Source organism: Saccopteryx leptura, chromosome 1 (genome assembly GCF_036850995.1).
Source record: "Saccopteryx leptura isolate mSacLep1 chromosome 1, mSacLep1_pri_phased_curated, whole genome shotgun sequence".
NCBI lineage: Eukaryota > Metazoa > Chordata > Mammalia > Chiroptera > Emballonuridae > Saccopteryx > Saccopteryx leptura.
The window spans coordinates 47204030-47227094 of NC_089503.1; the positions used below are offsets into that span (position 1 = coordinate 47204030).

Consider the following 23065-nt stretch of genomic DNA (forward strand, 5'->3'; position numbering starts at 1 on the left):
CACAAACATGCCATTATGGCCAATTAATATTGGACAAAGGTGACAAGAGCACAGGGTAAAGACAGTCTACTCACTAAATGATGTTGGTAAAATTCAACAAGTACATGAAAAAAAAAAGAAACTAGATCACTTTCTTTTACATATATACACACACACACACACACACACACACACACACACACACACATAAACAAAAAAAGAGAGAAAAGTATGCTGGGTGAATGTGGGCATGTGTACACCGTCAAAGCCAGGGGCCAGACCTATATATAGTGTAGAAAAGAGTGATGTGAGCATCTGGATCACAGCAAAGCAGTGCGAACTGTGGACTATGATATCACTGGTATTCAAAGTCACAGTTGCTAAAGCCCCAAAGGTCCACGAGAAGGTACCTAAACAGCCAGTCTTCATGAGGCTCAATACATAAATTGGGCACTGCTCAGAGAGAGCTATTACCAAGCATTCCCCTAGGCACTTAGATTCTACTGAACATGGAACTCTTTAACTTGGGTTCAGTTTCCAAACCCTAGTTTCCTTTCAATGTGGCATATAAATTTTGCATGTTGCCAAATGAACAAGAATCTGTTAAGTGGAAAATATCATTCCCATCATATTTGGGGCTTATTTACTTGGAACAGATTGGTGTAGTGGTTAAGAGGAAGAACTCTAGAGCCAGATTGCTTGGGTTCAAATCCCAGCTTTTCTACGCACAGATTTGGGACTTGACCACTATGCCCTTCAGTTTCCTCTATCTACTCAACAGTAAAATAACAGTACTTATCTCATCAGGTGATTGTGAGGATCAAAACAAGTTCATCAAAATAAAGAATTATAAAACTGTTCTTATGATAGAATTTATGTACAGTGTTTCTTCAATGTACATACTAAAACTAAATGTTTGTCTCTCCCCAAATGCTTATGTTGAACCCCAATCTCTAATGCGATGGTACTTGAAGGTGGGGCCTTTGAGAAGTGACTAAGCCATGAGGGTGGAGTCCTCATGAATGAGACTAGGCCCTTATAAGGAACTGAAGAAATAAGAGTGCTCCCCTTGTGCCATGTGAGGACACAGAGAGAAGACAGCCCAGTATAAACCAGGAAGCTGGTCCTCTACACGGGACACCAAACCTGCCAGTACTTGATCTTGGACTTCTATTCTCCATATGCGTGAGAAATAAATGTCTGTTGTATATAAGCCACTCAGTCAATGGTGTTTTAGTTAACAGCCCAAACAGATTGAGACAGCACACATATGAAACCATTGAGAATCTTAGGCCCAAAAGTATATTTCCTATCATAAAGTAACTGTGAACATTTTATCTTGTTCTTTTTTGATCCTATTTTCTAATACATTTATTGGATGAAAAACCTGAGCCGCACAAAGGTGAGCCAACTGGGTAGACATCACATAGACCAGCATGTGGCAGATCTGAAGCCAGAGCCCTGGATCCTGATTGGTCTCCCTGGCACTGTGCTACCTCCTCTCATACATGAAACAGGGAATTCCTGTTATGTGAGTCTAACTCAGCCTTGAGTAGAAATTTACGGTATCAATGCTCCCTGGCTCATCTGCTAGGATTCCCATGCTGTTTACTAACTTCGTGTCTTTAGTGACGTAGTTCTAACATACCACAAAAAATAATACAGTCATAACCATAAATCCTAACCCACATGGCCAAATGATATCCAAAGAGATAAGCTGTGAATGAAATGAGATGGGATCTGATCTGTATGTCCATTCAGACGTCATTCTATTGTAGGATGCCATGACTGTAATAAATCCAGTACTACCCATACGCTTTAGATTCCTCATGAGACAGGAGACAGCCTTCCATCCCAAACACAGTCTAACGAGCCCAGAGCCGTGTAGATGAGCTTCTCAATTTCCATTTGCATGCTGAGGGAACTCCCAGGGGAGGCCTTCCTTTGACAGAGGTTAACTGTTTATGCCTGCACTACGATACGAGGCAATGATGAATAAAAATATTCTCTCACAGTTAAATTCAACTTTAACAGTTTCTAAAATGTCTCAGGACTAGACCAGGGTCATGGGACAAAAAAAAAAAAAAAGATGAAAACTAGGGCCAGAACTAAAAAAATCTAGACTTCTTGTTTTTCACATAAGAAATGGCAAATCACTGCTCTGAAAGCACCTGTGCTCCTATAGCCCTGAGTGTGATCTCACACACTCCTCCTCAATGCCTCGCCACACCAGAGCCTTGCAGAAAGCCCATATAGAATCCGGCTTTGGGTAGCAACAGAGAAGGGACAAACTGGAGAACAGGGCTCTGCTTCTGGAAGCCCTGGATGGTAGCAGGAGCTCACTTCCCAGGTTTAAGGGCAGGCAGGGTACTAGAGAAGCCATGGCAAAGAATGAATAAAGCACTCAGAGAAATGATGATGCCTGAAACAGCTGCAAGCCCTTTCTGCCATCAGTCTTGGAGAAACTTTTCTAAGATATACCTTCCTGGGTTCCTAGCTTGATTTTCAGACTCCCTCTTGCCATCTCACAATGATTCACATTTGCTTTCTTTAAATTAATGTACATCAGTGGCCCAATAAAATCATTATCATCATGGACTAATTTTATTTTGGGAAACCAGCATTCACCATCCAACAGCCCTTACAGGCCAAAGGTTTTCATTGGTCTGGGTTCCCTTCTGGCCCTTGCTCCCTGAAACAGTAGCATAATCATGAAATAGGCTCAACTTTGTATTCCATTTTTTTTCATGTAATCATACTTCCTCCCTCAACCCAAGCATATCTAATGACCTTGGCAAGTTCCTACTCCAAAGGTTTCTTTTAGGATGTTTTGATTACATCACCAATGTAGACAAGTGATCTCAAAGAAGCTTCATGACATGTCTGACTTATAACTCCTAAGGTCTGAGATCATGGTTTGGGTGAGAAGGAGGACGCTTTGGGGGCAGGAGGAGAGGAAGAAAGGAAAAACAACCATGTCTTTCTTCTCAGAAGACAAAGTGCTGTTAGAGACGAAGGCTTTGGATGGCCCGTGGGTGGGTGGGGGCAGAGGGTGCCTACGTTCTTAGGCTACACGGCCATGACTTTGTCATAAGAATCAGGCCCCTCTCCATTCCCCAGAACAGTGATGTTCTCTAGGTTGCATAAGATTACTGTGGGGTGAGAGCTCTGAGCATATTTCATTCAAACTGGACCATGACATACCAACATGCTTCCCCATTAATACAACATTTGCCATCTGGCTATGCACCGTGAAGGAGTACATTATACCACAGCATGACACATAGTAAGTACCCTCCAACACTAACACTCTGTCCCCTCACCTCTTACTTTATCTCCTCCTTGCACAGGCCCTGAGCTCCAACCATTAAGTTCCTGTCTACTTGGCTCACTCAGTTCCTCCACCTCCAAACCCCAGAAGTATGAGAAACTGTCCCTGCCCTCCAGGAGCTCATAATTAAGGTAAGAAAACAAAGGGAGTTTTTACTTTATTTGTTGATTTTTTTAGAAAAAGAAAGGAAAGGAGAGGGACACAGAGAGAGAATTATTAACTTGTTCTTCCACTTATTTATGTATTCCTCAGTTGATTCTTGTGTGTCTCCTTACTGAGATCAAACCTGTAACCTTGGTGTATCAGGATGACATTCTAACCAACTGAGTTACCCGGCCTCAAGAAAACAAAGGTTTTGAGTGTATGTTTATCATATAAAACCAATAAGCCATTTAGTTGTCTATTAAACAATAACATGTTTTGACCCATCATTTCAAATGGTTTAAAACTGGGTCAATATATGACAAAATAAGATTGCGTCTTAAACATTTTATTTCTACTGTGAAATGTAACAGGCACATATAAAAGTACATAAGACATAAAAGAAGGATTATAAAGTGAATATTCATATAGAGTTCCTTTTTAATAAAGAGAAGTCATTCTCTCTACACCTCAGGGTTTCCTACCAGTGACAACAATGCAACAGTGTAGTATCTGCCCCTGGCATGAGGGGAAGATGCTGAAATGCAAACCTTTTTCTTAATTCGCTCATAATTTGCATCACTCTCAATATCCTACCATCTATATTTCAGTCAACATATATTCAGGGTTTCTAAGACAATCCCAATTCCAAAATTTCGGTTCTCTGGTCTCCATAAACCATCAATTCCTATAGATCTGCCATACTTCCTGTTGAACCAGAAACAGCATAAAAAAAACCCTTGAATATACCACAAGGGCTAATTAGGGGGTCAAGATACATTCACATTAAACTCTAGCCTATTTCCTGGGTCTGCTTTCTATTTGTAGTTTTCTTGGAAAATCTAAGAGGATCCAGTCACTTGCTATGGTCCCTAGTCAGTTCTCAGCTGACTCATATAGATTTTTTCATTTCCACTACTAAGCATGATAAAGGTTACAAGTATTTCCGGTGCAATTATAAATTGCATCTGCACACCCCAGCTTGTGAGTGCCTCAGGACAATTTCACACTATTCTGATTCAATGTCTCCCTGTTGCCCTCTAAGCTTGAGAAACCCATTGATATTGAACCTCCTTTGACAGCAAAGGCAATTATTAGAGTTCCATGTGAGGGAAGAGGGGAGGGCCAAGGGAGGCACAGACAGAAGGGCAGTTCTGAGGAGCTGGACTTGACTGATCCTCCTAGACTCAAAGGGCTTTCGTCTCCCAAGTAGCCAGATGCCTTGACTCTGGGTCATTAGCACCACTGCTGATCTCCAAACCAGACATGTCCCCAGGGAGACCCCAAAGCATCACTTCCTCAACTTTCATTTTTTGACTGAAAAAAAAAATCCCATGTCCTCAGAAAGAGCTTAATAAAATTTGGTCATGTGAGAACTGTTCAAAACATACTACTCGGTACACAAATGTTAACAGTGTTTCCAGAGACACTATTTGTGACCCCAAATTTAATAGAGGCCGAACAATTCAAAGTTTAGATACACTTTGGAGCACATCAGCTGTATGATATACGAATGAAAAGTAAACATGCAATCTCATTCTTTCAAGAGTTTAGGACAAAGGTTAGAAACAAAAGGTGTCTAATGGTTATTAGGTGCAACCACCCACATATATGAAAAGTAATGAGAGCATGTCTCCCAATTTCCTACAGGTTGTCTGCCAAATTCCTGCCTCCTTCACAAGAAGACAGAATTTGCAGTGTTTTCTTTGCCATACAGATACACCCCATGTCACTATAAACAAACGCCGCTTTCTTTGCAACTAATAACCACAATGTGTGGGTAAGAAACCTCTCCAGTATAAATCCGTGGGGACAAAGCTGCATTGTGGGCATTAAATAATTATAACAATCTGACATGAGTCAGAAGATTGTTTTTCAATGGCCCTGGTGCACTGCAAACTTTCAAGTCAACCCTAAACTCTCTTTCCTGGCACTCTGTCCACGTGCGGGGCTACTGTGAAACAATTCTCATTCTTTATAGTTCAGTCCCATTGCAAGGAGCTGGCAACGTGGGCACTCATGAAATATTAACATGTTACACTGATTTATTTTTTATAAGTGTGACCAACAGTGGATCAATTATATTACTATAAAAAGCTTTTCATAATTCATTTGGGGGGGGGCATCAAGATCTCATTTCTAGACAGAACATGGATGATGAAGTCAACAGTTTTGAAGAGGCCAGCATTCACACACACAGAATACATTAAGTGTGATACATGGCATAAATACACTGTTCACAAAAGAAAAATGTTAGGACACACATAGCAACAAGATGGGAATTATGTCCATGGAAATCTCTCTTCCTGTAGTCAAAAAATGGAAAAAGCCAAATTCTGGCCATTTATACCCCTCTGGCTGACCGCCATATGTTTACCCTGGCCTCCCTTAAAAGTAAAATTTGTTAATTTCTAGATAGAAAAAGTATTCTAGCCCTGCTCTGAAGTACCTTTTATTCCAAGAACATTAACAGCCGGCCTGGAGAAACAAATCTCCTGGTTTGTGAGAGCCCGTGGAGTTCTTGGTGTAAGGATCTGCTGACCTGACAGCTAGTGAACATCAGATGCCTTTCTCTTTAGTGGTAGCACGTGCATATGCCCCACATAGGCTGCTCCACCAAAGACGCAAACCCTTCATCACATCTGGAAACAGTATTTCAAGCCATCAGGCCTCCAGTCATGCTACCTAGAGAGGGCATCTTGACTAGGGAGGGGCCCAAAGTTAGTTCTGGGTTCTCTACTTTCACAGTATAATATTGTAGCAACCTGTGTCCAACTGTGTCTCCTCCTCTAAACTGTGAGCATCTCAAGAGCAAGAACCGTGTCTTATTCATCTCAATACCTCTTTCTCTGGCAGCAGAAATTTGCACAAAATATGTGGTAAATGAATAGCCACAGGGTGTAAAATCTCCCTCCCACTCCGATAGTCTTGCATCTGGCTTGTGTGTAAAATTAAATTTATCCTGTTTCTAAAATAGATCCACATCCTCACCAGGAGAAAAAAGGTCACCCAAAGGGTCATCTTACTGATCTCTGGGATTAGGGGCCCAACATGGAAATGCCCCTAACCAGCCAACAAATGCTATCTATTGCTTTGGGGCTTGTAAGACACTAGGAATAACAGAAAAGGAGTGGGACGAGTCAAACTGCTGAACCAACCCTAAAATCTCCTGGAAAATAAAATACACAGGAGAAAAGAAACTCCTAGAAGCAAACGACTGACAACCTTGGCTCAAGTGTCCTAAAAACTGGATCCCATGTGAAAGAATCACTGCTAGAATGCTTTCCAAACCCTGTGGGGGCTTTCCAGAGGGCCAAGTGAGATTGTGCTCCCACAGGCACTAGAATGAGAGAAGGGAAGGTGGGCAGTTTGACTTCTATCTGGCCCCAGGTAGGACATGAGTATAAAAAGTATTTGGTTGATTTAAAAACAACAACAACAACAAATCACCCAAGGCGCAGCTCCCAAGAAAGAGAGGACAAGGCGGTAACCAGCTTGCTCAGCCTCAACAGAGGCACTGCCTGAATTCCTAAGAACCTTCCATTTTCTTCTTTCTTCTTCCTTCTTCTTCTTCCTTCCTCCTTCCTCCTCCTCCTCCTCCTCCTCCTCCTCCTCCTCCTCCTCCTCTTTCTCCTCCTCCTCCTCCTTCTTCTTCTTCTTCCTCCTTCCTCCTTCTCCTTCTCCTTCTCCTCCTTTTTTAAATGTTTATTGTATTGATTTTAGAGAGGGAGAGACAGACAGGAACATCGATCTGTTCTTGTATGTGCCCTGATCAGGACTGAACCAGCCACCTCTGCATTCTGGGATGACGCTCTAACCAACTGAGTTAACCGGCCAGAGCAGAACCTTCCTTTTCTGAAAAGCTAAAAGGACTTCAGTCAGGGCCAAATCAAAACTGAAGTGCTGCATAGAGTAATTTAAAAAGATTTGGTTTATGTCGTGTTTATGATCCTAAATTGCTGCCTTCCTTCTTTTTCCTGAGCCAGTGAAGTAACAGAAAAGAATTCACCCAGCTTTAAGGCAGACAACAACTTCCCTGTGTTGGTGTGGCTAGTACCTGGTCTTCTATGTGCCCCAGTGCTAAACATACCATATGTCCCCATGTATAAGACGCACCCTTTCCCAAAAAATTTGGGGTTTAAAAACTAGGTGCGTCTTATGCAGTGGTTGTAGTTTTTTTTACTTGCATTTCCCATAGATGGAACTGAGGATGAGGCAATATATGAAGACAGCGATTCATCATTAGACACAGATGAGGACAAGCTAATGGATGGGAGTTTTGACAGTAATGAGGAGTTGTATGAATTTTACGATGAATAAAACTTGAATTCAATCACTTTAATACTTTTTTTGTTTTTCAAATTTCGGGCCCCCAAATTAAGGTGCGTCATCTACATGGGGAAATACAGTACACACTTCTCCTTTGGCTCCACCTCTGTTCTGAAGCAACACACACAGAACACAAGCACTCTCTAAAACCATCAAGTCCCTATGCTCTGCCCAGATGACAAATTAGTCCAATTATCACCCAATTGTTAAAACTAACTCCTTATTACTTGGTTACATTTAGCAGAATTTTTCACCTGGAATACACCTGTTACCAGGGACATGACATCACATCCACGCTAAGTTTTAACTGAGGAGGAAGGTCAGTGCACACACACAGCCTTGTAAATAGGTTTTACATTTTTGCAGCTTAAGTCCATTACATTTCTGAGATCTCTTTTCTTCTCAATTCCTCTATTAATCTCCATATTTTCTAAATTATTTCAAATGGAGTATTCAAGTAGGAATGAAACATTTTAAAGAACAAAAACCAAGGGGAAACCTTTGGGGTGGGGACAGCATTGCTTACTTCAGAGGCAGCTCAGATGCCCGTCGGCTCACCGGGAGAGAGGATACAGCTTCATTTTGAGACTCACCCCCTCTGAGATTTGGGGACAGGGGATCTAGAGCCCACAAAGTGAAACCTACTCTCATCTATAAACAAAACCAACTTTGATGTCAGCCAGCCTGCTTGCTTCTTTCCCTTTACAACTGTGGTTTATCAGCAGCAGTAACTCCATTAAGCTCTTAGTCAGCAGCCATTATGGGGCCCAGTTCCAGTACTGGGTGCCTGCTCCTGAGAGAAATAAAAGGAAAAAGCATGCTCCTTGTCCACATGGAGAATGGATGGGTGGGTGGGCAGGCACACACAGACGGTGCTGTGGGACAATCAGAGGGGGGCTGGACTTCTAGATTGCGATTCCTTGCCCTCTCATTGGGTAACACATTTCTTAACCTGTCGAAACCTCTACACCCTTCCTGCTGTTGAGGGATAAAATGAGATAGTATGTGCAAAGATTCTCAAGAGCTATTATTTTATGCCTTTATGTGACTTCTGAAGCACTTCTGATCTGAACTTCCTCTGCCTTGGATTGAAGAAGAGCCATGATATTCTTGATGTAGAGAAGCCCCTAAGGTTCTCTGTCCAAGCTACACAGGGTCCCCTTCCATAAAGTTCTCTAGCCATGCTAGCAGAGGCTCAGGATATGTGTGTGCATGTGTGTGTGTTTGTGTGTGCGAAGGATATCAAACGAACCTCTTCAGTGCTGGCCAGAGCCACTCTCACACACTCTTACGTTGGTTCCTACAGCTTTTTAAAGTGCCTTTCGCTACATACATACCTGTTTCAAGGGGAACAAATTCTCTCTTCAAGAGTGGAACCACAATCAAACCCAGGACCAGTGGCCCAGGCTTGTATGCACTCTCAAGGTGCCCAGCCTCCCTGTGGCCTCGACACACACCTCAACAGCCAGAGAGCAGTCTCCAGCGTTGGCCAGACCCCCTCCTTCCACAGAGGGCAAACAATAACAGACATTGTCAGCGATGCTTTCCACTCCTGCCCACAGGTCAGCTCCAGTGACCAGCCAGGGTGGCGGTCAGCATGCAGGAAGCAGAGGGAATAAGAAACAGCCACCAGAACAGTTTGTTTGTATCAAACTGTCAAGAACTGAATGCAGTGCCAACAGGGAAAGAAACATCCTCCTTGTAGCACTTCTTCAGGGCTTCAGACCTATGGCCAGCACCTCCAAACCTCATCTAGGAGGGCAGAACCCAGGCTAGGCCCCATCCTTCCTCCTCTACCATGGGCAGCAACTTAAGACACCACCTGCAGAAGAAGGGGACAGTGGCACCTCAGCTAAATTCAAACAACACAAGGAGATCCAAGGTGAATTTGCAGCTCTGGGCTCTGTTCACTAGCACCACTACCCTGCCTGAAGAAAGGAACAGCCAGATGTCATTTCATGCAGTTCCTTAACACAAACTTGCAAAGGAGGTGCAGATTGAGCTCAGAGGAGTTAAGCAGTTCATACAAAGTCACACAGCTCTTGTCTTAAAAAGAGGTCTCTGGGCTCCTCATTTTCATTTCTAAAAATGAAAAGCACAGTTCTTGGCTTTAATGATATACTGCTTACCAAAAGAACCACTGTAAAGAATAGAAATAACACACACACACACACACACACTCACTCACTCACTCACAAAAATCTTATGTTCCCAGGATGAAACCTAAGATGCCCAGAATGTGACCCTCAGTGCTCACCTCACCTCAGCAACTCTTCCCTCCCTCTTACCCCTTATTTGGTTCACTTGAAGCTCTCTTAAAAGCAGTTCCCCAATGGTCAATTAAAAGATGGCATTTCTATCATTTCACAGGGGAAAAAAATACCCAATAGCCTTCCCTGGCATCCTTCCATTTCTCACATATCAGAGTGGTAGAAGCTGCGGCCAGACCTCCCAGGAAGCCCCCACCTGGCCCCCCACCGGCCTCTACAGCTCTAACACCTTCACCAAGACTGAACTACTTACTCCCTTCTAGCTCCAAGCCATCCTTCATTCTCTGGCTGAGCTGCTGCTCCCAGGCCATGTCTGCCCAACAGAGCCCAGTGATACAGGTTCAGCAGGAGCACTTAGACACCAGCAATTCTGCCATCCTCACCCCACTCAGAGAGACCATCTGCTGTGAGTCTTGGTTTATAACATCATGGTCGCTGACCCTTTCCTTTATCCCAAGCACCTACTACCAGCCTGCCCAGATGCCTTGCCTTCAAAGAGATCCTGTTCTATTACACTAATGCTGTGTTCATAATCTCAGTGGGTGTAGAGATGACTTGCTGTGTAGTCCACTGTGGATGACTCTCTGGCTCAGTGTTCCTGCACCCAGAAGAGTGCTTAGCCACCATCTCCCTGAAGAGAGCGATTTAGTGAAGACATGTGGCTGATTCGCTCTGATCCTGAACTTAAAGGATCCGTGCATATCAAAGCGAATTTGAGAAAAATTCCAGCATCTCCAAGATTACTCTTTCTCTTGACGAAGATCGTAAGTTTCACATTAGACACTACATTTGAAAAAAGATAGAATACCAATAAAATTTTTTATTTTTTAAAAAACTTGTGCCAATGTGAATCTTTCCATCTACTTTCATTTATCATATTTATTCCAGATCTGTTGTCCATGAGGCTGACAGTTCCTACAGGCTAGAGACAAAACCATCATATTTCCATCTCCCCAGGAGACAATAGATCGTAAGTGCTCTTCTAAGTGCCACCTTTTTGAGGTTCCAATAACGACAAAATCGTAGGTGGAATTTGCCCTATGTGCTAGGATGTATTTTTCCACTGGTGACTATCCAACTACCTCTCTGTAAACGCACGAAGTTTTGCCTGTCACTCACATTCACCCCCAAGTGCCCATGCCAGGAAGCCATCACTGAATAAGTGGTGGCAAGAGGGTCATTCCCCTGCCTTCCCTGTAAACCCAGGAAGCAGTTTTCTCAGTGCACAACCACAAGTCCAAAGCCACAAGCTCAAAAGCCCATATGCATCATTAAGACGGTGTTTCTGAGCATCGGCCTGGCCCTGTGGTGAGCTCTGACTGCTGTCTAACTGCTGTGTGTGACATGATCAGTCCAACTGAAGGTGTGTGTCATTATCCACAAGCCAACAAGCTCTGGTTTTAAGGAGCTCTTTTCAGCATAAAGGCAAGAGCTTTTCCAAGCAAAAAAAACAAAACAAAACAAAACAAAAAACAACAACAACAAAAAACCCACAAAAAAACCCCAGAGACTACTTCAAGAGAAATTATATCTACAACACACATTCACAGTCTATGACAACTGAGAACCTATATCTCCATCCTGGAAACTTTTTTTTAAAGATTTTTTTTTAATTCATTTTAGAGAGGAGAGAGAGAGAGAGAGAGAGAGACAGATTGGGGTAGGGGGGCTGGGGAGCAGGAAGCATCAACTCCCATATGTGCCTTGACCGGGCAAGCCCAGGGTTTTGAACCAGCGACCTTAGCGTTCCAGGTTGTTTAGGTTCACAGCAACATCGAGTAGAAGGTATGAAGATTTCCCATACAACCTGTCCTCACACATGCATAGCCTCCCCATTATCAACATCCCCTACCAGAGCAGTACATTTGCTAAAACTGATGAACCTACATTGGCACAGAACTATTATACAAAGTCTGTAGCTTACATTAGGGTTTATTCTCAGTGTTGTATGTTTTATATGCTTGGACAAATTTATAACAACAAATATCGATCCTGGAATCTTTAATGGATTACCATCGTGAGCAAGGCTGCTCCCTATTACACTCCCTATTACCAGTTCAAGACCTCTCAGTGATCTCTTCCAACTCACTGTTCTTCTCTGGTTCCCTGGGTTTCTGGGTCCTACCTCAGGCTACCTTTCTGCAGGGATCACAGACACCCTCCTCTGACCTTGACCTCCCTTGGCAGGAAGTAGAAGCTATGTTCTAGATCCACCTGCCACAGCCAAAGGGAGGGAGGGTCCCTGGCTCCATGGATGCTGACACCCAGCCATGATACAAACTTTGAATGAGCTTGTTAGAAATTCTTCAACAAGTCTTAACAGAAAGGGTCTTCTTACTAGGTTACTATGTTTTAAGAAACAATTAAAATTGGCTTTTACGCAAAGACAGGGGAAGAGCAGCTCATTTAACTAAGAAATCTTGTTCTAGCTGTTCAGATGACATCATCACAAACTTACCTCCCACTAGGTTAGCTACTGGTTCCAACTAAGGACCAGTCTTGTACATGTGCAGGCTCCTTATGAAAGAACACTGCTACCATAGTTACAGAGCTCGTGTCTTCACAACCTCTACAGGGCATGCGAATCTCATCCAAAAACTTCAGGAAAAAAAAACTTTTCTTTTCCAGAAGACTGGGGGTGGGAGGGTGCGGGGAGTCTCACCTACTTCAGTGGCTCTGACTGGGTAACCAATCCCCATGGACATCTGCTCTTTGGCTATGTCAATAATGGCCCACCTCTTTGGTTGTGAATGAAGTCAACCTCATCCAAATTAGATAAAGAGCAAGGGGAAGGACAGCCTGTGTGATTTTGGTAAGAAGAAGAGAATAGATGCTGAGGAAGCTTTCAAAAAATGTCCTCAAGAGCCACAGATTGTTTAAGCGGCCTCTGGTCACCTCCATACAAATGACTCCCAGCCTCACAGGCTGTGTTGAAAGCAACCATCTAATTAGCCCAGGGAAAGAAGTGTTAACTGCAGGCAGCCACTGGATGAGGAAAAAAATCAGTATCCCAAAGGAATTTATCTCAGGGCCAGAGCCAAGGAGCAGCTTCTTTAGAGGCACAGAATTGTCGGAGACCCCTATGTCCAAAAGTTCTGGGAAGAACTCCATCAGGAATCCCCATGGTAACTAAATGGACTCCTGGACCCAACGTGTGGAGGGGGTGATTTTCTGCACCACCAACAAGCAATTCTTGGACACCACAGGGTGTCCAAGAATTCAACTCAATTCTGATGCCTATCAACTCAGAGATTCTACAAGTTCAGTGCCATAACACTGCCCCTTCCATACAACAGTTAAAAGCTCAGGTTGTTACCGTCCTTCTGACATACTGCTAACAGGCTGCAGGTTCCAACAACCCCCTCCACTCAGGGTGTCAATTGTAAATCCAGGCTGGTACCTATCCTTCTGACTGACTGGTTTTAAATCAGAGATTCACAAGACCTGCTTTCTGAGTTCAATTAATTTGCTCAAGTGCCTCATAGAACTCAGGAAAACATTTTACTTACTAGCTTACTGGCTTATTACAAAGGATGTACCTCAGGAACAGCAAGATGGAGGAGATATAGGGCATGGCATAGGGGAAGGGCACAGAGCTTCCATGCCCTCTTCAGGCACCATTCTCCCCAAATACAACACTGAGAATAAGCCCTAATTCTCACCAGTCCAGAAGCTCTCCACACCTGTCCTCTGGGTGTTTATGGAGGATTCATTACATAGTCATGGCTCATTAAAGCATTGGCCATTGGCCATTGATTCAACCTCCAGGTTCTGTCCCCTTTTCAGAGGTGTGGGGGTAAAACCAAGTTCCAACCTTCAAATAACACAGTTGCTTCTCCAGCCAACCAGCCCCTGTCCTGAGGAAAGGTCCAAAAGTCACTCCATTAACACAGCAAGAGACAACCTTGTCACTCTCAAAACTTATAAAATTCCAAGAGTTTGGGGAGCTGTGAGTCAGAAACTGAAAAAAGACCAAAAATATATGAGAAATATATTATGATCATGTGAGTGACCAAAAATATATTTTTCTTATAAACCATCACAGTGCCATTATCAACTATACTCATCAGCATTAAGGATGTAGCACTGGGCATCAACCCACCGCTGGTGACACTGCCAGACCCAGGGAAGTACAGCACAGTTCCCAGTAGCACCAGAAAGCACAGAACCATCAATCTCCAGAAATCCCAAGTCTACAAAAACACTCAGAAGACTGAGAGGGATGTGGAGAGGGGGGGAAATATGCCCCAGCCCGAGAGGTCAAGACAAACGCTTCCTCAGCTCTCCTGTGAGCAAGGAGCCCAGAGTTCTCCCAGCACATCCCTAATTTGAGAAAATTGGAAAATGACTGAGTTCAATCTGGCCATTTTCCCAGGCTTAATCCCTAACAGAGAAAATGCTACAGCTTCCATACATCTGTATCTAAATTCCCAAGCTCCTTCACTTCTAAAAAGCCTTCACCTGTTAGCACTTACTTAAGATTAACAAAATAGTTTTTTCTTTATTTCTTCCCTTTTTTGTTGTTGGTCTAAAGAAGACTACCTCATGCTTCAGGGGCATTTCCATAACAATATGCCCACTGGTCAGGCACAGGACTAGGAATTTACAAGGTAAAGCCGATGTCCTGTGGCTGGAGCTGGGGCTGATGCCCAGGGTTCTTGTTAGCAGGAGTCCCCACTTCTAAAGACCTCAGTGGTTCCCCATACCGCCTCTAATGGTAGGTAGGGCACAGGAAGTTACATTCTGACAGCCCCTCCTCAGACTTCCATGGTAGTGTTAACATTTTATGTCTGCTTCAAAGAACAGCAGTATCCCTCGAGGTACAGAAAGGCTGTGTCTAAGACTGCCGTGGGGAAGGTGTCCTCTGGCCAGATCAAGAAATATGGTCTTTGAAGATCTGGGGATGCACACAAGGACATCAACCACATAGATGACACACCCTCAGCTGGCACCTCTTGAATGTTTATTACCGTATTTCCCCATGTATAAGACGCTCCCATGTATAAGACACACCTTAATTAGGGGGGCCTGAAATTTGAAAAACAGGTATTACATAAAGTTATTGGACTCAAGTTCTATTCATCATAAAATTCATACAACTCATCACTGTCAAAACTCCCATCCACTAGCTTGTTCTCATCTGCGTCTGATGATGAATCACTGTCTTTACATATTACCTCGTCTTGAGTTCCCTCTGTGGCATTTGTAATGCCACAACCACTGTATAAGACGCACCCAGTGTTTAGACCCCAAATTTTTCGGAAAAGGGTGTGTCTTACACGTGGGGAAATATGGTAAGTGCTCTACTGGATTCAGAAAGGAGGACTGGTGATGAGTAAAACATAGGCCCTGCCTCCCCCTAACACTCTCAATATCCAGGAAGGGGGTCTGAGTCTTCCAGAGTCCTCGTGCCTCCAGCAGAGTGGGCTGCAAGGCTCTGCCACCAAGTAAAGGAAATGGTTAAGAGTTCATTATGGAGAAGTGGGAAACTGAAGACCTAAAAATCCTCAGGTTACACTGACCTATGGGAGATCTGGTAGGGCCAGGGCTGGATTGTGAGAGGACCCAGTGTTGGGGTCCTCCGAGTTCCCAGATTCATGCACTCTTGTGAGGTCAGGAAGGGTAGAACTCTAATTTTTACCAACCTCATTAAGAAAGGAAAACTGTGTTCCTGAGACATTCAATAAGGACACCTTTGGTCTCTACTTTGAGATGGGTCTCAGTCCTTTTCTTAATATAGGCTCTGAATTAAAATCTCCAGTTCAAAATAGGAGTTTCACAGCATCCTTCCTCCTCTTCTCATGAGTATGTCTGCATTTATTAGAGTTATAGTATTATACCACCTCCCGCAGCTACTTTATGAGGTGGGAGCTATCTTTCTCCACTAGTGACAGAGAAGAAAAATAAAACTTAGAGGTTAGGTTTTTTGAACACCAAGAATTTAAAAACAAAAACAAAAAAATAGGTGACAACTGTAAAGTATATGCACGAGGACGAGTAAGGGTAGAAAAATTTAAATTGTGCCTGTTCAGGAAATCACATTTGTTACTTTCTCCCCTAGTGTCGCAAAGAAGACAGGCGTGGTGACCAGTGACACCACCCACCATCCCACAAACAGAAAAAGCATAAGCTAGCGCACTCTGGGCAGTCCCATGCCAGGTGCCTCTTACTTCATTCATGCTCAGAGCACCGTGGCAAGTGGGCATTTGTGTCCCTTCTTAAAAGGAGGAAACAGACTTAAGGAAGGAGCAGAGGAGATGCAATTACTGGGGGTGCTAGAAAGAGGTCACACTCCTGCACCACACGGTCCATAGCTGATCCCCCCTGGAGAAGGTTCCTGAGCAGAGCTGAGGACACAGGAACGGTAGAAACCTGCCACCCCATTCCATGTCCAATCTCAGGGTCACTCCAGACACCATTTTATGAGCCTGCTATGACCGATTATTCCCATCTATGTTTAAAGCCAGTATTAGATTATTCCTGAGGAAAACTATTTAAGCATAAATCACTAAAAATAATGATAGCCACAAGTTACTTGGAAAGTGGGATGAATAGTGCATTTAGAAACAAAAATAATTTTTCTTCTCATTCTTTCCCCATATTTTCTAAGGCTATGCATTGTATTCACTTAGAAAAAGAAACTTCTAGTTTTTCCTTCATCCTCTTCCATTTCGTACTCAAAGAGGAAAATTTCCTATCCTTCAAAAACTACTTTGTGGATAAGTAATAAATCACATGTAGGGCTCTGGTTCCTTAGGGCTCTCTGTGGACAGCTGAGGACTACACTCCGCTATCCAGGGCAGGCGTCAAGGACACAGCAATCACAGGAACCACTGAGACCTGAGCACTATCCAGAACTGGTCACTGCCAACATTTCGAAACATTACTGAATTCACCTTAACTGGTAAATTCCAGGAGAAGGCCAATCATCCACAATGCTGTTTTCCTTGCAGCCCTTTTAAGTTTTTATAGCTTCTCATGGAAATATTCTTTTTATATAAACCTTTAGACCAGTGGTCCCCAACCTTTTTTGGGCCACGGACCGGTTTAATATCAGAAAATATTTTCACGAACCAGCCTTTAGGGTGGGACGGATAAATGTATCACATGACCAAGACAAGCATCAAGAGTGAGTCTTAGATGGATGTAACAGAGGGAATCTGGTCATTTTTAAAAAATAAAACATCGTTCAAACTTAAATATAAATAAAACGGAAATAATGTAAGTTATTTACTCTTTCTCTGCGGACTGGTACCAAATGGCCCGTGGACTGGTACCAGTCCGTGGCCCGGGGGTTGGGGACCACTGATGTATACTATACTTTTTTCAACCACATTATGGTACACAATGGGGACTTAGCCTTCATAAAGACTGTGCTTTGAGTTGACAGAAACAGAACTGTATACCCTGTGGCAAAGAAAACAACTAAAGGGGCCCTGGCTGGTTGGCTCAGCGGTAGAGCGTCAGCCTGGCGTGCAGAAGTCCCGGGTTCAATTCCCGGCCAGGGCACATAGGAGAAGCGCCCATTTGCTTCTCCACCCCCCCCCCTCCTTCCTCTCTGTCTCTCTCTTCCCCTCCCGCAGCCAAGGCTCCAGTGGAGCAAAGATGGCCCGGGCGCTGGGGATGGCTCCTTGGCCTCTGCCCCAGGCGCTAGAGTGGCTCTGGTCGCGGCAGAGCGACGCCCCGGAGGGGCAGAGCCTCGCCCCTGGTGGGCATGCTGGGTGGATCCCGGTCATGCGCATGCGGGAGTCTGTCTGACTGTCTCTCCCCGTTTTCAGCTTCAGAAAAATACAAAAAAAAAAAAAAAAGAAAAGAAAACAACTAAAGGTTGACCAGTTGCACTTGCCTTGTAAAATACATGGGACCAAAAGTTACCTGACTCTGACCAAACTAACTGTGCATGGAAACATTGCTTCCAAATACCTTTGCAAAAAAAGGAGAGTTTTCATATTTGGGAGATTTTAGTATGAAAACTGGCATAACATTTTTACCCGTGCTGATGCTCAGTGTTTTCACGTCATTCACGAAAACACCCTGCAATGCAATCTGCACCTCTAGGAGAATTGTACTTGACTCGTATTACTAGTTACTGTATATTTTGTAATTTCTTTTTCCTAACAGCCTCAGGATTTTGCGCAGGGAGCCTACCTAACAATTCATTCGACTGTTCGACACAACCTGCAATTCCTATGGGCAATTTTAGTTACAGGGATTTCATAGTACACGTCTGCATATCTATAAACTAAAAAATATGAGAGAATTGGAACCTAACCTGATAGATCAAGTGGTTCTCAACCCACCGGGGTCGGGACCCACAGGTTGAGAACCACTGTGATAGATCATCATCTATTTTTTCCTCAACCCTCAGACTATGGTTTTAGATCATTTACAAGCTTAAATGTCAAAAGTTACTTAAGCCAACCTGACCGCCTGCTTGAAACTACTCGGTTTCAAGTTCAGAAGCTTGAAAGCCATTTGGAAATTGGTTTTCACTTATATTCAGTACTGTCTTTAAACCTGGGCCAGAGGGCCAAACTGGTGCCCTAGGCTTACAGGGGTCTCTAAACTTTTTACACAGGGGGCCAGTTCACTGTCCCTCAGACCGTTGGAGGGCTGCCAAATACAGTGGTCCTCTCACTGACCACCAACGAAAGAGGTGCCCCTTCCAGAAGTGCAGTAGGGGCTGGATAAATGGCCTCAGGGGGCCGCATTGCGGCCCGCGGGCCGTAGTTTGGGGACGCCTGCTCCTCTTCTGGCCACACTCCTCTCTAGTTGAGGAATCTTTGAGGATCAAGGAGACAGCACAGTCAAGGCCCCCCTTACATTTTAGACCATGGACCAAGGACCTGACTCTTCAGAAATCCCTGCCCAAGAGACCAATTCCACTTACAGGGCCTGTGGAGGCCACTTCCCTGATCTACCCTCCAAAGACATCGATATCACTGGTGAAGCACTGTTAGATGCAAGGAACAGCAGAGGGGCCAAGAGTAGAGCAGGGTTTGCGTGTGCTGTCTGGGGTAGCCATACCCACATCAGATGCAACCGGGGATGGAAAGAGGAGGGGACAGGCCCCTAATTTTGAAGGCGATTCCATGTTATTACTAAGATATATTTATCAAAGTAAGAGGCTAGAAAAAGTTACTTAACAGTTTATTACCTTGATTTATAACTTTTAAATATTTAGAAATATAGTATATGAGCTTCCACTTGGCACTCTTGCTTCAGGCTCCAAAAATATTAGGGGCAGGTCCAGCCATATTCAAACACGAAAGTGCTGCCATTGTAAATAGACAAAGTAAGAAGCTCACACAGAACCTGAAAATTTATAAACCAGTCTGTTGATTCAAGCATTAAAAACCACTCAGTAAAATTCCCAGTGAAGAAAAATCAAAGAAACTCTGTAAAACTATCTAATCAACCTGGGGAAACAACAAATGGAGCTGTGATACTAAGTTGATTTAAATAAATCAATTCTTCAGAAGATGCAGCTTCAATCATACAGTTACAAGTCTTTGTAACTACTAATCTTTATTTAATCACTCAATGCCTGATTTTGAAGACAGTCTAAAACACCACAGATTGTCTTAACACTATGATGCACAACTATCAAAAGCAAAAAGATTGCTACTATGTTTATCACTGATGGAAATTTGTACCATCTTTAGGATCAAGCTTTTTTGAAATAAAAAGGAAAAATTCAACATGGGTAGATCTTAGATCCAAACTTTAGTGGTTCTATGTCAGAGGTAGTTTTTATAGCAGTTGCAATGCTTTCACAATGGCTAGGGTATATGTTACACGCTCTTTGCTGTGAGGCTTAAAAATGAGTTAGACATCCATAATATATGTATATATTTATGACATAATAACGATAGTGAATTGGACCTGTGCTGTGGTTCTGAAGAAGATTTCCTGCAGTAAAAACTGCCCATCTCATAAACCACAGTTACAAATATTCTAATGGTCTCTATATTGATCATATTCAGCTACATCTCAAAAGAGATAAAATACATAATAAAAAGTAGACATGTTAATCGTGATACATATCTTCCTTCACTACTAGCATTAGTCTCCCAGGCAGATGACATGCCTGGTCTGTGATAGAATTTTTACGACTAGGAATTTTAAAGAAGATTCATTATATTGTTGGATATGCATAGCAAGCCACGGCATGGTAATTTGACACTTGCTTGAATATTTGTCAGTATATCCTAAAACAGAAGACAAGCCTACCTTTGTAGGGATATTAGAGAACAATCTTTTTATAATTAAGCCAAAATTTATCTGCTTCCATTATATCTAGGGACTACAGCACAAATCTGCCTCCTCTTGACCCATGAGCATCTTTCACTCACTTTAAAACAATTCTTACGTCTTTGTTGAATCTTTAATAAGCTGGGCCAAAGAGTCCCTAATCCCTTCACAAATTTGGGCAGTATGTGATTTCTTGTTCTCTTTATTACCTGGGTTGTTTTCCACTGAACAAACTCCACGATATTCACATTCTCTTTAAAGAGGGATTTCTTTAGTCTACCCTTGTACCCCCCCCCCCACACACACACACAGAAAGGTACCTGGCACAGACTATGGGAGAGAGGGAGAGGAGGGTAGAAAATAGGAAGAAAACAAAACACCTGACTCCAAGCATAGTCGAACATGGTGATTGTCCTCCTCTATTCTATCAACACAGTCCAAGATGACATTCACTTCTGCAGAAGCCATGTTTATGAACCTACTCTAATCTAACAAGCAACAAAACTCACATAGTACTACCAAGTCACCTGTTTACTGTCTACACTGGGGCTTTTGGGCACCTTTATATCTCAACCATGGTCAGAGTTTTGGACCCTGAATCAGGCCCTCACTGAGTTTGCTCACCCTTTCCAGGTTTCATGTTATCTTTACCAGGACACCATACAAATGCTGGCCAGAGCACAAGACACTGTGGCAACCACCAGGAAATGATCTCCCATTTTACCACCTGCTCAGCAACCATAGGCATTAAACCAGCTACAATTCAGAACCATAGTCCTTGCATTCAGCACACTGAATACATCTCCTTTTTTGACAATGTAAATATGATTAAAAATTGTATCAAATGTCTTTTCTATCCTCTATGTCAGGGGTCCCCACACTTTTTACACAGGGGGCCAGTTCACTGTCCCTCAGACCGTTGGAGGGCTGCACTATAAAAAAAACTATGAACAAATCCCTATGCACACTGCACATACCTTATTTTAAAGTAAAAAAACAAAATGGGAACAAATACAATATTTAAAATAAAGAACAAGTAAATTTAGATCAACAAACCGACCAGTATTTCGATGGGAACTATGCTCCTCTCACTGACCACCAATAAAAGAGGTGCCCCTTCCGGAAGTGCGGCGGGGGCTGGATAAATGGCCTCAGGGGCCGCATGGGGCCCGCAGGCCGTAGTTTGGGGACCCCTGCTCTATGTCAAGTGCAGTTTTCTGCTTTATGAGTCTAACAAATATTTTGAAGGAAAAAAAGCTAGATTGGTATGAAATGTTCTCAGTGAGTCCAGACTAGGTCCAACTGATCTCCACTAGGGAAAAGCCATACTTTTCAGCCCCCAGTTACAGGAGTTCAGTGTCTAAGAGTTGTCTGTTGCACTGAATTCAAAGCCATGTCACAAGTTTGCAGAGCACCTTCCCCCACAGAGGTCCCTTAAAAAGGTTTGAAGAGTGGGAACACCATAAGGCACTGTCCTTTCAAGTTAATATGTTGACGAGAACAATACTGATTTAGGTATAGGTATAAGCTCTGGCACATGTGTCTAAAAATTAAACTCAACCTTTTTATCACTGGACCCAACAAAACCTCAGAAACATGATTTTCCTGGAGATAACTGAGGGTTATGATTACATACATATACCACCAGATTCTCACCAGCCCCTTGGGCAAAACTCTCCCAGAGCACTGCTAGATACATCTTAACCAAACCCTTCATCAGCTATAGGCAAAACCCCCCCACCAAATCCTGAAGGCTCTGTCTGTATCTGTCATGCTTCCTGACCTCAGGTAAGAGCTGTGTCTTGTAAACCAACAGACTTGGGCTGGCATTCCACAACCCTGGACAGGCAGCACTCCTTAGAAAACTGATTTCCTGTCTTTAAAACACAGATAATAGATCTTCTTTTTGCAGATGTGAGCTAAAGCTCTTACAAGTCCCAGCACTGTGGTTGGCCCATACGATCGGGATTCAATCAAAGACAGCCATGAAAAGTATTATCTTTGTTGCATGGCTAAAGAAAGGCCATGGCTCCCTTTCTATTTACCAACAAGCCACTCGAACGCCGTCTTTTTCCACACACCACCGACTTAAACCATCTGGCCACAGGTAAGGAGGCGGAAACCAGCTCATTATGACTAAAAACAAAGCTGCTCTGAATAATTCACATGCAGACTCGTAATCCTTCATCCAAGGGCCTTCAGAAATGCCAAGACCCTAAGGGAAGTAAAATTTCCTCGAGTGTACAGCAGCAGCTGGGAGCACCCGGGGTTTTGAGATGACTAATAATGGAAATGTACTATAAACAGGGAATATTAAAGAGCTTAGAAAGCCTCTCAGGGAAAGAGGGGAAAATCCTCATAATTCTGGGCTTGGTGGAGAGAAAGGCACTTTCCTAGCAAACAAAAGATATAGGTAAAAATGTTAGGCCCTCACAACTTTTGTTTTCACAGAATCCAGAGCCCAGGTTGGTGCGGCTAAGGAGGCGCCCTGGTTTCTTGCTACCATGGTGTTTTTTCTATCTTGACAATTCACTTCCCCAACAGGCACGCCGCCAACTCAAATGAGACTCAGAGCAGTGAAAAGCCCTTCAGGTAAACAGTGTGATAAGCTAAACTGAAAAACTAGACAATGTTTTTGGACTATGAGGTAGTTGCTATGGAGACAGTTGCTAATTAACTGCTTTCAACCAGGAGAACAAAGGGCTCGGGGCAGGCAGGCCTCCGTATCTCCGAATGAGCAATGCTTCAAGCCTTGCACAAT

The 23065-nt window shown here is 43.3% G+C and overlaps 1 protein-coding gene across 7 annotated transcripts in view; it reads right to left on the reverse strand.

The window, feature by feature from the left end:
* Positions 1-23065, reverse strand: part of TEAD1 (TEA domain transcription factor 1) — a 279132-nt gene that overhangs the window by 130380 nt on the left and 125687 nt on the right. The gene's annotated exons all lie outside the window — the stretch shown is intronic.